Here is a 21,128-nt window from a genome sequence, read left to right on the forward strand (position 1 = left end):
TGCTCCCACTAAAGATTTCTGTGGTGGGACTGGGAGGGAGCAGGCAGGTAAAAAAGAGCAACATCTGCCTCATAACTATGATGCTGACTCAGGCTCCACACAGCTCTTGGGGTTTCTGTTCCAATGAGACTCGTTAAAATCAGGACTATGGAGTTGAAACAATTTTGGGGTTACTGTCAGATTCAGTGAAAATGTGTTAACTCCCTTAAATTGTACGCCATACAAATATTATAATGCTTAAATTTCTGATTTCACAAATAATTTGATTAACCTATTTTTTCAGGACATGCTTTACTTTTAGAATATATTTTGATATCAAGTTCTTTGATGTTTAAAAAATTGTAATATATTTTATTGTATTTATATTTGTGAAAGAGAAACCTAGAGAATGACATAGGGAAAAAATTTATCCTTGTCCCTGAAAAACTCTGCCCCAGTTCCCACACTCTTGTTTGATCCCATCCGCACAAACCTCAAATAGTTGATTTTATATTGAGAGAAATGGTGTAAGCCATGTTAGTCTACTCTCAAAGATAATATGTAGAAACAAAAAGAAATAAAACAAAATAAAAAGAATCCAAGTGATACCTTTTTTATTGGACTAACAAAAACATGGTTAGATAAGCTTCAAATGTAATCCTGCTCCAGATCAGCGGCTTTGGAGAATCCCATGCCAGCTCAGTTGATTAGACAGCAAAAAAAGCGGCAATCCTCTTCCCCAAGCCCACGAAACAAAATCCTGGCAGTCTAGGTGGGTCATGTGGGATCGACCTAGCTCAAGGATCCTCTCTACCCCCGAGAACCTCCATACCTTTTAGATGAAAATTGTAGGAGGGATGCCCACTCACTCTTGCTAGTAGGCCTGCCTCTTCAAAATGGCAGACCTTCCTTTTCCTGGTGCATCCTGGGATGACCTGAGAGGGGCCTAATGCCCTGATTGACTCAGGCACCTAAGTGGTATGGATACTCTCTCATTATTATTACCATAATCATCAAGGGGACAAGAGTGGAACCACCTTGCATTTCAGTCACTCAGGCCTAGATTAAAAAGAAAAAAAAAGACAGGTTGCTATCGCAGCCATTCTGGTAGCAAATTTTAAAAAGAGAGTCATTCTCCAAAAAACGCTCATACAAATGAGGTTGGCGGAGAGTAGCGAAGACTCATTAAATTTGCATGTGCCCATCGCTGGTGGTAGCAATGGGAACATGTGCAAAACAAACACAAAAACAAAACGCACAACAAAAGTGGGAGATGAGCACTCTCTCCTACCACAAGAAACCCCCCCCCCTGCAGCAGCAACCCCCCTCCCAGCAGCAGGAGAGATGCCCACTCTCGTGTCACATACACCCCCCCTGCAGGGGTGACCCCCCCCTCCCCAGCAGTGTAAAAGATGCTCATTCTTTCTTGTCACAAGCAACAACCCTCCCCCTTCAGTGATGACCCCCCGCCCCCCTCCCTCCCTCCCCGGGGGCACTTTAAGTGCCTCGCAGGGATTACTGTATTACATAAAAAGGGGAAGGACCCTGCAGTCTGTTCTTCCTATCGACCAATCTCGTTGCTAGGAGTGGATACCAAGATCTTCGTGCAGGCTTTTGTGGATAGGTTGATGAGTTGGGTACCCCAGCTGATACACCCAGATCAATCTGGCTTTAGAGCAGGATGACAGGTGGGCAATAATATGAGATGGGTAGTGAATTTGAGAGAGAGTGGGTGGTGCGGTCGAAGCAGAAAGTGGTATTTTTATCAGTTGATGCGGAAAAGGCATTTGACCGGGTCTCTAGGCTGTTTATATTCCAAGTTTTGGCACATAGTGGCCTGGGACCTTGGATGTTAGAACAATATATAATTCCCTTTTAGGTGCATGAAAGTTAATGGGATGTATTCGAGCTGGCCCTGGGGACGAGGCAGAGATGCCTTCTGTCCCGATTCTTTTTGCTCTGGTGGTGGAGCTTTTAGCCCAGAGGATACGGGAGAATCCTGATGTAGTAGGAGTTGAGACCCCTGGGGAGGGGTGTATAAGATTAGTTTATTTGCAGACAATATTTTGTTTATCTTAACTGAGCCTGACAGATTCCTGGCAGCGATCGAGGAGACATGGGGGAAACCACTGCTTGCCCTGGATCAGTAGCATGAAATGTTGCTACTCCTTGGGTTTTGAACAGGTACTAGTGACCTGGATTGGACACCGTGAGAACGGGCTACTGGGCTTGATGGACCTTTGGTCTGACCCAGTAAGGCTATTCTTATATTCTACTGCGTTATGGCAGACTCTCAAGTTTTCAGGTAAACATGACCAAATTGGAGCTGTTAAACATCACTCTGCCCCCTGACTGAGAAAGGGCTCCCAAGCTGTCTCTTTCCCTTCCGATGGGTGAAAGGAGCTATGTGCTACTTGGGAATTCAAATAGGCCCTCCTACCCTCCGCCTCTAATGACTCAAATTATGTCCCAACACTTCAGAGAATTAGAGAGGAATTGAATACTTGGGAAAAATTTTGTTTCTAATGGCTCAGTAGGATTGAGGTGGTTAAGATGATGATTCTATCCCAGCTCCTATTTCTTTTTCAGACCCTTCTGATTTGGGTACATTTAAAAACTGCTTGAGGCTCTGCAACAGCAAATTTTTGCTTTCGGGTGGACCCACAAGCATCCCCGGATCAGTGGGAGTGTGTTATGCCTGCATAAATAATTCGGTGGCCTGGCGGTGCCGTCCCTTTTGAAATATTATCAAGCGGCCCAGCTGAGGGCGCTTCTGGAATGGCAGGTTCAAACTTGCAAACCCTGGGTGGACATAGAACAGGGCGAGGATGACTCGATTCCCTTACTCCATCTGCTATGGCTCCCAGGGAGGTAGGAAGTATACATGGAGTCCGGAAGCTATGGAGACTGCTCTGCGGGTCTGTCGCTCAGTGGAGTGTCAGGCCCTGCGGGGACGCTGACATTCTTGGTATACCCCACTCTGGTTTAACCTTGAATTTTCCCCTGGAGATATGGTAGGAATATCAAGGGTTGATATGGGTGGGGCAATTAATAAATGATATAGAGGAGCGGATGGTGCAGAACCTAGAGATTTGTTCCCATATCTCCAAGTGAAGGACTACATTCATAGGGCTTGGATTCCAAGACAGCTCCTGGGGGGAAAACCAAATTTGTTGGGCCTGGAGGTCAAGAAGGGCATGATTTCCGCCATATATGCCTGTCTTAATTGCAGATCCAAAGTCCTCCTGAAATACATGTTAGCATGGGAAGCAGATTTGGGCAGGAATATAACCCCAGAGGAAAGGGACATGACCTAGAAGCACATTGCCATGCTGGGCTTGGCCACTGTGATGGTAGAAAATGGGTACAAAGCACTGCTGCGCTGGTACTACATCCATAACATAAGACTAGCCTTACTGGGTCAGACCAATGGTTCATCAAGCCCAGTAGCCCGTTCTCACGGTGGCCAATCCAGGTCACTAGTACCTGGCCAAAACCCAAGGAGTAGCAACATTCCATGCTACCAATACAGGGCAAGCAGTGGCTTCCCCCATGCCTTTCTCAATAACAGACTATCGACTTTTCCTCTAGGAACTTGTCCAAACCTTTCTTAAAACCAGCTACTCTTCTAGTAAAACTCTTAGGGGAAGGGGGATGTGCAGTGGTGGTGGGACTCTGGGCTACCGGGTACTTATTTGCATATGTGGTGGGATTGTGGAATGGCTCAGGGGTTCTGGATCTCGGTATTCCGAGCCTTGTCTTCTATTCTGCATAGGGATCTCGAGCCCTCCATTGGGTTGGTTTTTCTGCATCATTATGATAATGTTTGGGAGGAAGGGAAAAGTTTACTTCACCAAACCGTTCCCGACGGTGGCTCGCTTGGTGCTGGCGGCCAGTTGGAAACAGCCTGCTGCTCCGGATCTGCAATTGGTGCTGACAAAACTGGACGATTGGCTGTATAGGCTGACGGCCTTTAAGCATCATAGGATGGGGAGTTTCATTAGGAATTGGCAATGCTATGAAGAGTGGAGGAATACTGTACCACGAGGACGATGTATGTGGGATCTTGTTGCTTTTTATACCATAACCGACATCTTGTGTATGATGCTTTTCAGTTCTATGGTTCTTTTGCTTATTGATCTTATGGATGCGTTGCTCTGTATAATGTGCATTAGCAAAATTTAAAAGTTATAAGTTAAAAACCAAAACAAAACACTGTTCTTTCTTACAACAAGAATGAACAAAATCCAAGCCTACTACCAGAGCTGTGGAGTCGGTAGATAAATCCTTTAACTCCGACTCCTCTATTTCTGGTACCCACAACTCCGACTCCAGGTACCCAAAATTGTCTCCGACTCCTCGACTCCGACTCCAGGTACCCAAAATTGTCTCCGACTCCTCGACTCCAACTCCACAGCCCTGAATCAGTAGATAAATCCTTCCGACTCCTCAGTTTCTGGTATCCACGACTCCAGGTACCCAAAAAGACTCAGACTCACTCCACAGCCCTGTCTACTACACACCAATTTTTTAAAAAGCCCTCACTGATGCAAGAAATATATGAAACAGTTCGGAGGGACCCTGGAAGGGAGAGGAAGAGATGGATGGTTCTTCCCACCACAAATAAAAGGTGCTTGGGATTTCTGAAGTGGTGAATTCTAGAAGTAGAGAAAATGCTGATTTTGACAAAGGAGAAATGTACAGAGCAAGTGAATACGTTAAGCAAGGACCCTCCCCTAGCCACAGGAGGTTCCTCTGTTAAAGCACAGATAAGAATGTTGATTAAACCGTCAAACTATCTTGAGCTTAGGAGTTTAATAAATGCTTAATCCACAATACCTTAACTCAGGACTAATAACCATGTTGAGGGGTTTTCTTTCCAGTCTAGACAGCTTAATTGTTCCACACAGTGTATAGAAGTTAAAAAAAATAGCATAGCAGGAGAAACCCAACATAAATCTACTCGTTAGCAAAGTAGACAATCCGCAGACTAGTTCACTTGGTTAAGTTATTCTCCAGCCACTATTAGATCACCTTAGTCGGAAACCCAGCTCCCACGAGTTATGCTTATTCCCTGAAGGTTCTGCACAGACTTGTTTACAGTGAGAAGAGGAAAAAGCACAGCACCAGGGGCAGGTCACTGTTAAAACAAGCCATTGCCTTGGAAAAAAAAAACCCCCGCTTTCATTGTATGCTAATAGATCTCTTGCCTAGTCTTTGGGGAAATCCTGAAAACCCAACTGGATTGTGGTCCTCGAGGAAGGACTTTGACACCCCTGGTGTACAGTGTAAAATTACTTCTAACAGAGCAGTCTATCCAGTATATCAGATTAGGGCCAGCAGTGGCTTCCATCTTCCAGTCCAGCTGCACTCTGCTGAAGTTCAATAAAGGTTCCAGGCAGTGGCGTGCCAAGGGGGGGGGGGGGCAGTCCGCTCCGGGTGCAGCCTTAGGGAGGGTGCACAGCCGGCCAGGTCCGGAAAATTTAGCGGTGAATGGTGTTGAAAAAGCTCCCTTTCTCCCTCCCTGCCCCTTACCTTCGTGGTGCTTTCCCCCCCGCCCGCCCAACCGACAATAGACCAGGTCCGACAAACCTCCCTGTCCTGTGGCTGTGAGTCTAAAAATTACCTTCTTACAGCAACTGGAGTATTGAAGTTGCATCAGAAACGACCTTTACGGCAGCCATATGCAACTACAACGCTCTGCTGCTGTAAGAAGGTAATTTAGACTCACGGCCACAGGGCAGGGAGGTTTGTCGGACCAGGCCTGTTGTCAGTCGGGGGGGGGGGGGGAAGCACCACGAAGGTAAGTGGTAGGGAGGGAGAAAGGGAGGAAAGGTGGAGTGGAGAGGAAATGACGCTGAAGGGAAATGGGAAAGACAGAGTGGAGAGGAAATGACGCTGAAGGGAAATGGGAAAGACAGAGTGGGGAGAAGGGCGCTGAAGGGAAATGGGGAAGAGAGAGTGGGGTGAAGGGCGCTGAAGGGAAATGGGGAAGAGAGAGTGGGGAGAAGTGCGCTGAAGGGAAATGGGGAAGAAAGAGTGGGGATAAGACGCTGGCAGGGAAGAAGACAGATGCCAGACTATGGGGGAGCGGAGGGAAGAAGATGGGTGACAGACCAATTTGGAAGGGGGGAGAAAGGGAGAGGCACAGTAACAGAGCAAATGGAAGACGCAGAGAGAAGAGAGACAGTGGATGGAAGGAATTGAATGAGAACATGAGGAAAGCAGAAACCAGGCAAAAAAAAGGTAGAAAAAAAATTCTATTTTTTTTTTTTTGCTTCAGGATAAAGTAGTATATTAGTTGTGTTGATAAAAATTTATAAACAAAGCCCTGCCAGCTGAACATCTCTTTCTCCAGTTCATCAGCCAGAACTTTGATTTATAAGGAAGGAATAAGCTAAATATTGCAGTATTGAGGCTTGTATGGATTCTGCGGTGACAGGGCGGTAAATGGGATAGCGGTGACAGGGCGGTGAAGGGGACGGTGCAGTGACGGGGACAGATTTTTTCCCCGTGTCATTCTCTAGTGCTTACGTCATAAACTTCCCTCTGACTCAGCTTCCTGTTTCTGCTTTTGACTGAGCACCGCATTGCAGATCTGAAGTTCTGTTGATGCCAGGGGTAGAAGGAGGCCCGTTGACGATCTTAAGTGTCAGCGCAGGGGAGGGAGGGGGGGGTGCAGATCTTGTTGCCAAAATCGGAAAGGTTTGGAAGGGAGAAAGATGGGCCTGTGGTGGATGGAGAGATTGAGAGAAGGGGGCAGATGATGGAAGTGGGGAGAAAGGGGAGAGAGAAAAGGGAAGATGATGGGGAAAAGGATTGAGTTAGAGAAATACTGGAGGGGGTGAGGGAAAGAGGTGGCGAGCTGTAGGTAGACAGTAAAAAAGGAAATTGATGAGAGGGTAGTAAGAACGTAATCTAGATGGATGCAGAAAATAAAATGAAAAGGAAAATGAGGGAAGAAAGGGATTGAAGGTGTGGGACAGGGAAGGAGGAGAGAGATGCCAGACCAATGGGGGTGAAAGGAGAGATGGAAGGGGGAGGCATACAGTTTCTGGAAGGGGCATAGGAGAGAAGATGCCATATAAAGACGGGCAGAGAGATGGCAGACAGTGGATGGAAGGAAGACAGTAACAAGAAGATGAGGAAAGCAGAAACCAGAGAAGACAAAGGTAGAACAAAAATTTTCTATTTATTTATTGCTTTAGGAGACGTGTCACTGTTTCTGTGGTGTTGCATTTTATGCAGAGTCCAGCTTCTTGCTGGTTCAATTTAACCTTTTGTCTATGTATTTCTATTTTATCCCCCCCTTTTACAAAACTTTGGAGCGTTTTTTAGCGCCAGCCGTGGTTGTAGCAGCTCTGATGCTCAGAATTCTATGAGCGTCAGAGCTGTTACCACCGTGGCTAAAATCCACACTACAGTTTTGTAAAAGGGGGAGGGGTTAGTTTGTGATGATATATTCCATATTAGGTGAAGGTGTTTTCTGTGTGTTCGAAAGACATGGTTTTCTGTTAGGATTGACGGAGTAGGATTGATCTGTACTAGTCTGGCTTGTTTAGTTTTACAATGGGTGTATTGATGTTGTACTACTCACTGCAATATGTAAGATGCTGCCTTTTCCTAGGTGCTCATGTGTGACGTGTGGCTTGTTACTAAAAAATCATGTTTTTCGTACAGATGGGGGGATGCCAAAAAATGATGGGCCCTGGGTGTCACATATGCTAGGTACGCCACTAGTTCCAGGTTAGCAACTTGGCAGAAAATCAGCCCCCAGCCTCCTTTCTCTCTCACCAGGAATGAGGCAGCTACAGCTTTCCAGTAGCACAGTCAGTATCCCAGGTCAGGCACTGTTGCCAGAGGGGCCACTTATGGGCTGGCAGGCCCGCTTGGCCTGTTCTTCTCGTCGCTGGAGCTGAGACTTTGTCAACATCTGGACTCCATATTTGAACATTTTGTCCCCTGTGAGTCATAGCCATATCCTGAATAGACTCCAATTGTATTCTGGTATACCCGTTTGACATCTAACCCCTGTCTGTGTACTGTAGTATTTCTGTTGGTGGGGGAGGGAGTAGAGTTGGGCGGGGTTCTTTCTGCGGGGTAGGGGTGTTGATCATGACCGTGGAGGACATACAAGTCCAGTCCTCTGCGGTAGCTAGTTTCTATTGTAAATCTTGTCTTACGCTTTTGTTGTTCCTGCTGTTGTCACTGTTTAATAAAAAGATTTAACTATAAAAGTGTCGTGCATGAAACACATGTTAGTTCAGTCACAATAAAGTGACCAAAGCCTACCAGAGGTTAGAAATTAACCACACCTGTTCCTAAAGGTTAAAACATGGACCTACACAGTACTCATATCAAGAACAAAAACCAAGTGGTAGCAAAGTGTGCCGGAACCCAAAACTGGCGACAAAAGCTACCAACTGCACGACTGAGTAGTGCAATGCGATACTGCTGTGGGTCGACACCCCAAAAGGATTACAGGTTTAATTTGTTCCACTGAACTCATCCAATTATGGGCATCTACATTTCCAGTTATGGAAACAGTATCAGTAGAATTCCTGACCACACAAAAAAGTTATCAGATTACTAGGGGCAGTACCTTCACTTCTTACCTTCTTATCACATGGGTCTGCGACAGAGTAACGGTTCATAGTCAAATGCGAGCAAGACAACCGCACGCTAGTGTCTTTGCGCGGTATTATCTTTGCGCTGATTTGCCCAACCTGATTCAATTTTTTTTCTTCTTAGCTATTTCTGGGCAAGAATCCAAATCTCTGCCTGGTACTGTGCTTGGGTTCCAACTATTGAAGTCTCCGTCAAAGCTCACTCTTGGACAGCCCTTCTACACCATCCCAGCCGAGAGAGAGAGAGTGAGAGCGAGGGCTAGATGAAAAGAGAGAGCGCTAGATGAAAAGAGAGAGCGCTAGATGAAAAGAGAACAAATGCTGGACATGGGGGGGAGCATGCAGGTCTTCGGGGGATGGGGGTCCTGCCTTCAGGGGTAGGGGGCCCTGATATAGAAGTACACGGAGGAAGGAGGGTTCAAAAAGATGTGCATATACCAGACTGGGGGGAGGGAGGGGGTTTGAAATAATGGGTCTAAAAACAGAGGAGAGGGAGATAGATGATGGACAATGGGATTTAAGGAGAGAAGGAACAGAAAGGGAGAGAAGTTGGACACAAGGGATGGTGTGGAGGGGGGTGGGTATAGAGATACTGGATAGAGCTGGTGGACCCTGGGGTGGTGGGGAAGGAGGGAGAGATGCTGGATAAAGGGTAGTTGAGAAAAGGAGAGATGGTGGATCTGGGGATGGAGATGAAAAAAAGGAAAGATGCCAGACCTCCAGGGGAGGGACGGGAAACAGAAGGTGAGGGCAGAGATGGAAGATGGATGGTTATCACAGAGAAATAAGGAAATGACAAATGGGCAGGAGACAACCAGAAAACAACCAGAGCCTGGGTCCAACATGATTTGAATAATGACCAGACAACAAAAGGTAGAAAAAATAGTTTTATTTTCTGTTTTGTGATTACAATATGCCAGATTTGAAATGTGTATCCTGCCAGAGCTGGTGTTAGACCGCAAACGTGAACTAGGATTTAACAGAGAGGAAAAGTCTTTTTTGTTTGTTTGTTTACACCACAGGGCCAATGTGGGGAGGAAAGGGCAAAGAGGGTGAAGAGGCTATAAAAGGGGTGAAGAGACTATAAAATAAACCCACCAGGATGTTTGAAAAAACAACCAATTAGGCAGGAAAATCGAATCGAAAAATCGATTCAATAGGCTGAATCTAATCAAAAAATTTTTTTTCCTGAATCAGCCAGCACTCGTAAGCAGTGATTAACGGTATCAAAAGCAGCAGACAGTTCAAGAAGGATGAGGACTGAGTAAAGGCCTTTACAGGAACAGGTCACTGCAGACTTTGGTAAGGGCAGTCTCTGGGGTGAAGGGGGGCAAAAGCCAGATTGTAGAGGATCAAGAGCTGGTCAAGATAAAAGGAAGTAAAGGCAGCGATGGAGGACAGTACATTCAAGTTCTAACAGGTTCTAAGCATGAGGGCAAGGTGTTGGGGGGGGAGAGGTCACACTATTTGCCAGAACCGGGTCACCACTGAATATGGAGGGTCAAAGGAATAAGAATACCTGGTCAGTGATCTACTGCAGTGTTTCTCAACTCAGTCCTTGAGTACCCCCTTGCCAGTCAGGTTTTCAAAATATCCACATTTGCATATAATGGAGGCAGTGTATGCTAATCAAGTTTATGCAAATTCAATGTAGATATCTTGAAAACCTGACTGGCAAGAGGGTACACAAGGACCGAGTTGAGAAACACTAATCTATTGTGATCAAGGCCAAGACAATTTGTCCCCAAGGGCGTATAATCTATTGTATCCAAGGCAACAGAGGCTTAACTGTCTTGATCAAGGTCACAAGGAGTAGTTGTGGGAAAAGAGGACCTGAACCCTGGTTTTTAGCCCCCTCCCCCACTGTAACCTCCAGGCTACTCCTCCACCCTAAATATCAAAGGTTGCATTCCATCTCCAGATCCAAGAACTGCATCTCTACTGCCAGATTTCAAATCCACACTTGTCCACAGATGGTAAAAGGAAACTTGGATGCCACTTTATAGCCAAGCACGACCATTAATTTACACTACTACTCTTGCTTTCTTAGAAAAGTTGTATGCAGGTAGTTCAGTCAAATTCATTAACTAATAAGAGACCATTTGTATCCTCAATTTCAGCTCATGATCAGTAAGAGAATTCTTCAGCCAAAATGTCTATTTGAGTCCAGAGATCAGATGTTTGGTCATGGATTTTTCAGCCCAAGCTGCAGAAATACACCATGGTGCTGAGGGCTTTGATTATGGCTGCCATTAATTTTACTATGCCTGATGAAACTAAGGGGGGGGGAGGGAAGAAGGAGAAGCAACAATTAGAGAGAAAAAGAGAGAAAGAAAGAAAGAAAAAAGAAAGAAAGAGAGAAAGAAAGAAAGAAAAAGAGAGAATGCAATCACTCATTAAATCAGTGCAGCGCTGTTTATTTTAAAATTTTCTTCTCCACTTAATGCCTAAGCGGATTACAATAGAACATACATATTCAAAAACATGTAGACCTACCACAACAAAAACATTATCGTCAAACTCCTCCCCACCAACCCTGAACACATCTACTAAAAGTAGCATACAACTAATAAAAATTTGCTCTTTGTAAAGCTCTAAAACAAATACAATTCTTAGACTTTCCTTCTGTAGCAGGAGGACAAAATGCTACCAAACATTCAACAGGCTCCACTGATTCCATGCCCTTGAAAGTGTAGGTCCAAGTATCCTTTCTAGGAAGAGGAGATAAGGGAGCCACAAATAGCCCATATACAGACTCCATTTTCCTGTGCCTCCGCTGCAGATGGTCTGCCAGCTGGGCTGCAAGCAACGCTCTATAACAAACAGCCTTTGCTCAGTTGTCTTCCACTCCTGTAAATCACTACAGCTTCAGCAACAAGGCACAACCAACAGTCAGAAACCAGAAGCCTGGAGCATATACTGTTGGAGGAACAGCCCTAAAAGCCAAGATTTAAATCCCACTAGTGCTCCCCCTGATCTGGAGCAAGTCACTTAACTCTCCCTTGCCTCTCAGGTAAAAATTTAGATTAAAAGCTCTTCTCCCCCCTCCCTCCAGATAAAATGTAACTTGCCTTGAATTAGTGAAAGGCTTAAGTTCAAATAATACAAAAGGGCTTGTGCTGAGATGTTATCCATGCACCAAATACTCTCAAACATTCACCTTGCAGAACAATGAAAAGTTACCATAATGAAAGAGGCTGTTTTAAATCTCCTCAACAGAGTTACAGTATCCAGTTAGGACCAAACATTTCCAGAAGACACACCTACCACCTCAGGTGAGGATTTTTGAAACCTTGTATTTCTCAATAACAGCGTCAAAGCCTGTATAATTTGCTTAAGCTTCTTAAAATATTACATGTAAGAAATCTACCTTCCCATTTCACTACATGAGCAGGGAGAAAGCAAGGAGGAGAACCCGAGAAAGCAAAGAGGCAGTGTTGATTGATGTCTGCTGTGTCTAATTGCAACAAGAACACTTTCATGCCGAGAAAGCAATTAAAGTGTCCAGGGTAGCAGAGTCTCCTCAAGAGAAACAGGTAACCCTTGAAACAGCAGCTCTCTCTAAATAACTACTATATTTTTCACTAATTCCGGGATTCTGTTGCCAGACCTCCTCGCCCATCAGTGGCATATAGTGAAAGACTTTAATTTGCTAATCAGTTGATGCGGGGAGAAGCAGAGATCATGCACTTGACAGGAATGAATACGGACGCTCTCTCTTAGCTGTGCAATCAACAGAACAGCATCATTAATCCAAGAACACAAAATCAGCTGCTCCATCTCTAAGAGTTGCCCTCTGTAAGGACACAATTATTTCCAGGACACCTGGCAGTCTCCACCTACCTGCAGCATGGCTGTCCTGATGAGTAATTTCTTAGGGGGGTACAGGAGTGTAGATTTTCCAAGGTCACAAATAACGAGCTAGGAGAGACTAATTTTATAGTGAATTCTTTATATTTAAAAAAAGAGTCCTGCATTTTATTAGTAATAAAATCTGAATATCTAAGCAGCAGGCGTAGTAGGTCTGTGCCCTGTATAAAATGAAGGATAACTGAAGACATAGGCACCAACATTTCAAAAATGTCTAAGGGTGCCACACATAATACAAAACTGACCTGGACACAGTGAAGTAGGTTGCTCCACACAACTGACCCCTCCTCCTATAACAGAGTACCTGAATAAGTTTGGCAGAGTTTTCCAAGCAGGTCTGTCAGAATCCTAATCTGGCAAGGCTATCCCCAGTTGTCAGCCTCCCTTGCAGCTGTCCTGCCAAAAAAACACCCCTCCATTGTACAAGTGACTGGCACCATATAATCTGCAAGCAGTTCATAACCCCAACCTGGGGGTGGGGGAGCCCATCGCATGGCTTTTGCCAGCTTTAAAGTTTATTCTCTCCCATCAACCACATCCTAATATCTTTCTGTGGATCACAGAGACACAATGTAAATTAGATTTCATCCCTACATCATCGGGTGAAGCAAGTGTGTGGCGTGTGGGGAGTGTGTGGCGCAGTGGTTAAAGCTACAGCCTCAGCACCCTGGGGTTGTGGGTTCAAACCCACGCTGTTCCTTGTGATCCTGGGCAAGTCACTTAATCCCCCCATTGCCCCAGGTACATTAGACAGATCGTGAGCCTGCCAGGACAGAAAGGGAAAAACGCTCCAGTACCTGAATAAATTAATGTAAACCGTTCTGAGCTCCCGTAGGAGAACGGTATAGAAAATTGAATGAATGAATAAATAAATAAAAATTATGCGCTCGTACCCCTGTCCCTGAACAGCAGAGCCAAATCACCTCAAGCAACGCCACACAAGGCTCATAACAACACAAACAAAACAAAAAAAACACCCAAGAACTTGCCACAGAAAATAAGCAGCTACAGGGGGGGGAAAAAAAAAAAACAACCTCCATTACGATTCTCAAATAAGCGGCAAAAGTTACCTTGTAACGAAACAGCAAACGTCAACCGTCCTCGCTTCAGTTTAATGCCCCGAAACACTGTAAAACAAAGGCGGACCCTATGGAGCAGCCAAGCGCGGACTCACACGGCGCGCGCACAAACAGCTGCCAATGTATGCTAATCACTTGGATGAATAGCAGCGGGTTAAATAGTCGAGACGCTTCTCTATTTGCATCCTAATGGGTTATTTCCCCCCAAACAATGCGCCCCCCCCCCCAAAAAAAAAAAGAAAGAAAGCTTCCCCCTAAGAAAAATGAAATCAGCACTAATTTTGTAATTACATATTTTGTGCACTGCCTCCGTCGCTTCCCAAAATAAGCCATCATCAGGACAATTAAAGCTCGCTGTTCAGCTTTTCTGCATTTTTGCTCCGACAATATTTCCGGCTGCTGCTTTAATCAAAGCGCTGGGCAAACCTCATCGCGGATCAATTTCTTTTTTTTTTTTTTTAAACCAGGCTCCCTTTGTTTAAAGGGCGATCTTTTCTATAATAAGCACTAAAACAAGGTGGCGGAGCTTTTACGACATGAAACTGAAAACAATGTTCATCTTTCCTGGGGGAGGAAGATGTTCGTGTTACCCTTTTGGCAACAGTTCTCGTTACAATTGCTGGATTGCGCGTGTGTGTGTTTTTAGTGGAAATCCTAAATTGCCTTATAAATCATTGCAGGCTGCCTCGTACCTAAAGCCTCCGGCCTCTGACAGACATGAGTTCAGGGCCAGGCGCTGGATCAGCGTCCGAGGAGGCAGGTTCTTGCTTTGTGTCCCCCCCCCCTCCCCTCCCTGCCCCCGATTTCCAGCTCCTTCGCCTTCAGAGCCATCTCACGCCTCGTCCAAAACGCGACTCCTCTGGCTAGGAAGTAAGCCCGTTGCAGAGGGGGGGAGGGGGGGAAAGGGACCGGAGATGCACTCGGTGCGAGCGAAAAAGCAAGGAGCCCCGGCGACGGAGGAGCGAGTCCACGGCCAGCTGCTTTCCCGGCTCCACGAGCGGGCAGGGGGAGGGAAAAGCCCCCCGCGGGACGGGAACGGCTCCCCTAGCCTCCAGATCTAAAGGGAGGGGGGGGGGGCGAGTCCCTTTCGCAAAGCCCCCGGAAATCCTGCGCGAGAAACCGTTAGCGCCCGCCCGTGGGAAACGAGGCGTACTTACTCCGCGCTGCAGCTCAAAGGACCCAGGCGCAGCTCGCGCGCCGCCTCGCCGGCGACCGCAGGCAGGGAAGAAGCCCCAGGTTCGGGCAGAGCGTCAGGCACGAGCCGCGCAGCGGCGCCGCCGGGAGGTTTGAAGGTTGTGGGGGCGGGGGGGAGAAGTGGGGGGTGTGGCCCGACAGTGACGCGCAGCTCCGCGCCCTCTACAGGTGAAGAGAGGCGATTGCAGCCCCTGTTAAAAGAACGGACGGTGGACCTGCGGTTAGAGGGTTTCCCTCCTCTCCAGGCTGGTCTGGAAAGGAACAAGAAGAAGCTACAGAGCAGGCTAGGCGTCCCTATGGGGGTGATTGTACAGCTTTTCTGCAGAAAGATTATCTGGATAACTTATCCGTAGCTTTTCATATCAGCATTCAAGGCCAAGGGCAGCGTCTTTAAAATCCAGGGCACAGCGTTTACGATATATATGGTATATTGGGCAAAGCGCCTTTGTCAGGATATTGCAGCGCTGAATCTAGTCCAGAGCAGTGACTATCATTCTCCCGTTATCCTGTAATCAGTGGCGTACCTAGGGTATGTGGCACCCGGGGCCCATCATTTTTTGACACCCCCCCCCATGTAAAAAAATATTTTTTGTAATGACCATGAAACGGAATAAATGGTCAGAATAGAAACAGGCAGTGAAAATTTTCTTATATTCCAAACATAACATAACATAACATAAATTAGTTGCAGGTGATGCTTGGGACAGTTCTGATTGTGTTAGTTCGGTTTTATGTGTTTTTTGAATAGAAGGGTTTTTATTTCTTTTTGAAGGTTTTGCAGTATGTGATCGATGTCAATTGGTTGTAGGGTTGGGGGTCGAGTGTTGCAGCTCGAATGGCTAGGAGGTTGTCGAACAGTTTTTTTTCTTTTGACGTTTTTGGTTGGAGGGTGTGTGAATGGTGCGTGAGTTCTCCTATGTCTGTTTGAAGTGGATTGAATTATTTAGCTGAAGAAATTAGTTACCCCCCCCCATTCCACACACATTAATTCTCTTCCATTTTTGTTCCCATTATAAAAAACACTGATAAGTTCCCAGAAAAAAAATACATTAAAATAAGAAGTGAAAACAAAGGCCCCTACAGATGAGAACATAACATAAGAATAGCCTAACTGGGTCAGACCAATGGTCCATCATGCCCAGTAGCCCATTCTCATGGTAGCCAATCCAGGACACTAATACCTGGTCAAAACCCAAAGAGTAGCAACATTCCATGCTACCGATCCAGGGCAAGCAGACACTTCCCCCATGTCTTAATAACAGATTATGGACTTTTCCTCCAGGAATTTGTCCAAATCTTTCTTAAAACCAGCTACACTATCTGCTTTTACCATAACTTCTGGCCACTTCATTTTTAAGTTTAGATCTTTCCTTTCAAACAGAGACCTTGCTAGATGTCAAATACTTAGCTGTGCAGGAAATATGAATCTCCTCATACACCCACCATATAGTGCAAAAATGTGCAAAGGTCTGTTTTTTTCTTTCGATCACTACATAGCCTAATGCCACACAAGCAGCGCTGTTACAAACATATTCTGTAGGTCAATGCTAAGGATAACAAAGTTTCCTTCCTTGGACCAGAAGGAGATACTGATAAACCACTGGAAGAGATCCCAACACAACACTCAAAGACCCACTCAGTGTGTGAACCAGTTGAGTGGAGTGGACTAACTAGGGGGTGGAAATGGGCCCGGAGTTTGCTCAGCAGAATTTCCCAGACCACCTCTTCCTCTCAACACATTGACACGCTGCCACCACCACCACTAGAAACACCTCACTGGGTAGGCCAGCTATGCTATTAACTTTATAAAACACATTATTATATTTTCTTATAAAGCACATATTTTAACTGAACTCTCTGACATCCTCAGCCTTTCCATTCACAAAAATAGAAGGAAGAAAAGTTCCCATTTGCTGCTGTTTCATGTCCCCGGCCTATACAATATTTTTTTTCTGCAGACCCTTCAAAAGTCTGACCAAATCCTCGTTTCACTTGCATTATAAAGTACTGAGGATGCCATCTATCCCCAATCCCAGGTCCTAAATTCTAAGACAGTAGCGCAAACTAATGCTGCCAGATTCAGGAAAAAAAATTTCGATTCGATTCAGCCTATTGAATTGGTTTTTCAATTCGATTTTCCTGCCCAGTTGGGTGATTTTTTTCAAAACTCCTGGTGGGTTTTATAGCTTTTTCACCCCCTTTGGCTTCTCCTAACCACACTGGCGCTGTGGTGTAAATAAAATAAAGAAACAAAAAGGACTTTTCCTCTCTCTGTTAAACCCTAGCTCACGTTTGCAGTCCAACACCAGCTCTGTCAGGATACACATTTCAAATCTGACATATTATAATCACAAAACAGAAAATAAAATTAATTTTTCTACCTTTTGTTGTCTGGTTATTTTTCAAATCTTGTTGGTCCAAGGCTCTGGTTTTCTTCTGATAACTTGCTTGCCAGGGTCTCCTTCTTTCTTCTTTCTGCGTGCTAACCATCCATCTGACAACTCTGTCCTCCCTTTCCATTTCCCTTCCCTCCCCAGGAAGTCTGGTATATTTCCTTTTTTTCATCTCCCTCCACAGATCCACCTTTTCTTAACTACCCTTTCATCCGGCATCTCTCCCTCCTTCCCCACCACCCCAGAGTCCACCATCTCTCCCTTTCTTTTCCCAATTACCCTCCTATCCAGTATCTCTATCCCTCCTCCATACCATCCCTTGTGTCCAATTTCTCTCCCTTTCAGTTCCTTCCCTTCCTAAATCCCATGGTCCATCATTTCTCTCCCTCTCCTCTATTTTCAGACCCATTATTTCTTCATCCCCCCCCCCAAAGTTTGGCATATGCACGTCTCTTTGAACACCCCCTTCCCTCCGTGTACTTCTAAACCAGGATCCCCCCAAAGGCCTGTCCCCCCTTAAAGGTCTGCCTGTCCCCCCTTGAAGGCCTGCACCCCCCTTGAAGGACTGTCCCACCCCCTTGTAGGCCTGTCCCCCCCTTGAAGGCCTGTCCCTCCCCCTTGTAGGCCTGTCCCCCCACCTTGAAGACCTGCCTGCCTGTCCCCCCCTTGAAGGCCTGTCCCCCCCTTGAAGGTCTGCACCCCCCCCCCGAAGGCCTGCACCCCCCCTGAAGGCCTGTCCCCCCCTTGAAGGCCTGTCCCACCCCCTTGTAGGCCTGTCCCCCCCTTGAAGGCCTGCCTGCCTGTCCCCCCCTTGAAGGCCTGTCCCCCCCCCCTTGAAGGCCTGCACCCCCCCCCCCGAAGTCCTGCACCCCCCCTGAAGGCCTGCACCCCCCCTGAAGGCCTGTCCCACCCCCTTGTAGGCCTGCCCACCCTCTTGTAGACCTGTCCCCCCTTGTAGACCTGTCCCCCCTTGAAGGCCTGCCTGCCCCCCCCTGAAAGCTTGTCTCTCCCCCTTGAAGGTTTGCACACCCCCCCCAAAGGCCTGTCCCCCCCCTTGAAGGCCTGCCTGCCTGTCACCCCCCCTCCCCCTTGAATGCCTGCCTGCCTGCCCACCCGCCCCACCCCGAAGGACCGCTTGCCCCCCTGGCCTCCCCGCACCACCTATGAAGCAGCACTACCTATGCTCCCGGCCTTGCCGTTCAGTCCCCACCACCACCACCACCCCCGAAGGACCGCTCGCCCCACTGACCTTCCTGCACCACCTATGAAGCAGCCGCAGCAGGATCGCGATGTCAGCTATCCCTGCGCTGCTTAGGCGCTGCTTCCTGCGCCGCGTTCCCGCCCCTCCTCTGACGTCAGAGGAGGGGCGGGACCGTGGCGCAGGAAGCAGCGCCCAAGCAGCTCAGGGATAGCTGACCTCGCGATCCTGCTGCTTGCTGCTTCACAGGTGGTGCAGGAAGGTCAGTGGGGCGAGCGGTCCTTCGGGGGTGTGGGGGGACTGAACGGCAAGGCCGGGAGCACCCCTTCAGGGCTGGCACCCGGGGCGGACCGCCCCTCCCGCCCCCCCCTTGGTACGCCACTGCCTATAATTATGCGGTTTGTAGGACTGCATTTGTTTTTACTGCTACTTATCATTTCTGTAGCGCTGCCAAACGCGCGCTCATTAACCACCTAAGAGACAGTCCCTGCTCGACAGAGCTCACAATCTAATCAGACGAACAGGACAACTGGGGTATTTTAAATTTCTAAATGGCTAACAGCTAACAGCTGAATAAATGTAGAGTCAGGCAGCTTGCTGGCACTGCTCCAACGCTATTTGGATAGGGCTAGGTGGGTATACCATGGAGGCAGTTCCTGAAAATAGATCTTGTGCAAAGTTATTGCAGCCGCATAGCCAGGCAGCCAGATTTGGATGGGCCTGAGCCTAAAGTGGGTGGACACAATTTTTTTTTTCTCTGCCCCCAACCGCCCAACTCAAAAATAGCTGATGAGGATCCCCCCAAACCCCACCAGTTGAAGACTTCCTGAGCCACCAACACATGCTGGGCACCTTCAAAGGAGGTCCTCAGCTGGCAGGACTTGGGGATCCCTACCAGCTACAGCAAAGTGTCAGGGGCTGGTGTTAGACAGGGTGGGACCCTCCTGATCCCAATTCTTTCGCCTGCCATTACTACCATATGACAGACCCTTGCAAAATACAGAACAAGGGATCACACAGATTAGAGAACAAATTAGCTTTATAATTAGATGGATGTTCACTGACCGATCTAAGATTTTCTCTCTACCTGAGCCCTTTTTCCTCTTGTATTTTTCCTCCCTCTTCTTTCCTATTATGATAATGTAGTTCAATCCCCGGCTCCCTCTAAAACTTACCTATATGTATCCTGTATGACTTCATTTTGTCTTGTTTTTATAAATTAATATCTTGTTCTAATATTTTCCCCGTTTTTTAATTGTACACCGCTCCGATATACAATGTGCGGTGTATCAAACCCAAAATAAACTTGGAAACTTGAAACTTAGAGATAAAGCTATGTAGACCAAAATTGAACTGTGAACCTCAAGAACTTAAACTGGTTAGTTTGGAGGGGGGCAGAGTGGAGATTAATCTCTTCTACCTATTAACCTATCCAAAAATTGCCTTCTAGCTACATCACTCATGTAGCAGGCTTATAATTATGTGTCATCTTGTCACCATGCATGCTCACATGGACATACACCGCTGCACAATTTCATAAAAGGAACTGTTTATAAAACTACAGTTTTTGAGTCCCAGAAGAAAGGTTTTCTTGGTGTAATACAGGTACTAAAGGAAGCAGTAAATTTGATATGGAGGTGGTACCCAGCATGCACTGACTTCAGAATGAGATTCAGTCCTGTCACGGTATATGGAGAATAAACCCATTTGGAAACAATATTTCTCATTCCCCCTCCCCCACAACTGTTCCGGAAGAAAGAGGGATCGGTCCTAAAGCTCAGCAGTCACACAAAGAGTTGGCCTCAGTCCTGAAGTGAAGCAGGGATGGATTCTGTGCTCATTAAACTGCCGGAGAACAAAACGGAGAAAGCGCCCCAGGAGACCGTGATCACCATTAGCAGAGACCAAAAAAACACACACTGATATGTAGCCAGAGCACCAGAGACGGAGACGTTACCACCAGACCCCGACAGCGCAGGTTTAAGTCCCTTGTTTTCAAATCAAATCCACCTTTCTCCCATTGTATGTTACATGGGGACAGTACTGAGACCAGAACAGAGAAAATAGGTCAAGAGCAAGAATCGAAGCTGGATCTTACTGTACACATGTCCCCAGACATTTTAAACCCTCAGGGCTGGCTTAACCATTAGGCCAGTGGTTCTCAACCCTGTCCTGGGGACCCCCCCCCAGCCAGTCGGGTTTTCAAGATATCCCTAACGAATATGCATGAGAGAGATTTGCATACCTGTCACTTCCACTATATGCAAATCTTTCTCATGCATATTCATTAGGGATATCTTGAAAACCCGACTGACTGGGGGTCCCCAGGACGGGGTTGAGAACCACAAAGTACTGGGTTTTGAAAAGTCGTCCAGACCCCCAGACATGTCCGAGGAAATCCAGATGTCTGGTAACTTTACATAAAACCATGAGCACAGCAGGTTTATCCACAGGAGGGTGGGCAATTTTTAAATAGCCCATTTATCTGGATACATAGCCATTTACATAGGAATAGGGAAAGGGATTGTTACTATACCCCCTTTTTGTAGTTTATACAACCACACTCAAAGTGGTTTACATACAGGTAATTCAAGCGTTTTCCCTATCTGTCCAGGTGGGCTCACAATCTATCTCAGTTTCTCTCAAACTTTGTGCCAAGGCACAGTGGTGTGCCCCGAAGAGATACCAGGTTCCAGGTGTGTCACAAGAGAGCACGAGAGATTCCTGAATTGTACTTTATTATAAAAAATTCCCTTCCTAAGTATACACTAGAATATATGACATGTAC

The 21,128-nt window shown here is 46.6% G+C and overlaps 1 protein-coding gene across 5 annotated transcripts in view; it reads right to left on the minus strand.

Moving 5' to 3' along the window:
- The window catches only part of NIN (ninein), a 263,739-nt gene extending 248,872 nt beyond the window's left edge, over positions 1-14,867 (minus strand). For 4 of the 5 annotated variants that reach the window (XM_033951534.1, XM_033951532.1, XM_033951530.1 and 1 more), the window contains exon 1: positions 14,713-14,867. The gene's annotated coding sequence lies outside the window, so the exon portion shown is untranslated. Of the gene's footprint in view, positions 1-13,546; positions 13,673-14,712 lie in introns of those variants that run through there. The other variant, XM_033951531.1, reaches the window with a different exon arrangement.
- Between the last annotated feature and the right edge of the window lie 6,261 nt (positions 14,868-21,128).

This window comes from Geotrypetes seraphini, chromosome 7 (assembly GCF_902459505.1).
Source record: "Geotrypetes seraphini chromosome 7, aGeoSer1.1, whole genome shotgun sequence".
Taxonomy (NCBI): Eukaryota; Metazoa; Chordata; class Amphibia; order Gymnophiona; family Dermophiidae; genus Geotrypetes; species Geotrypetes seraphini.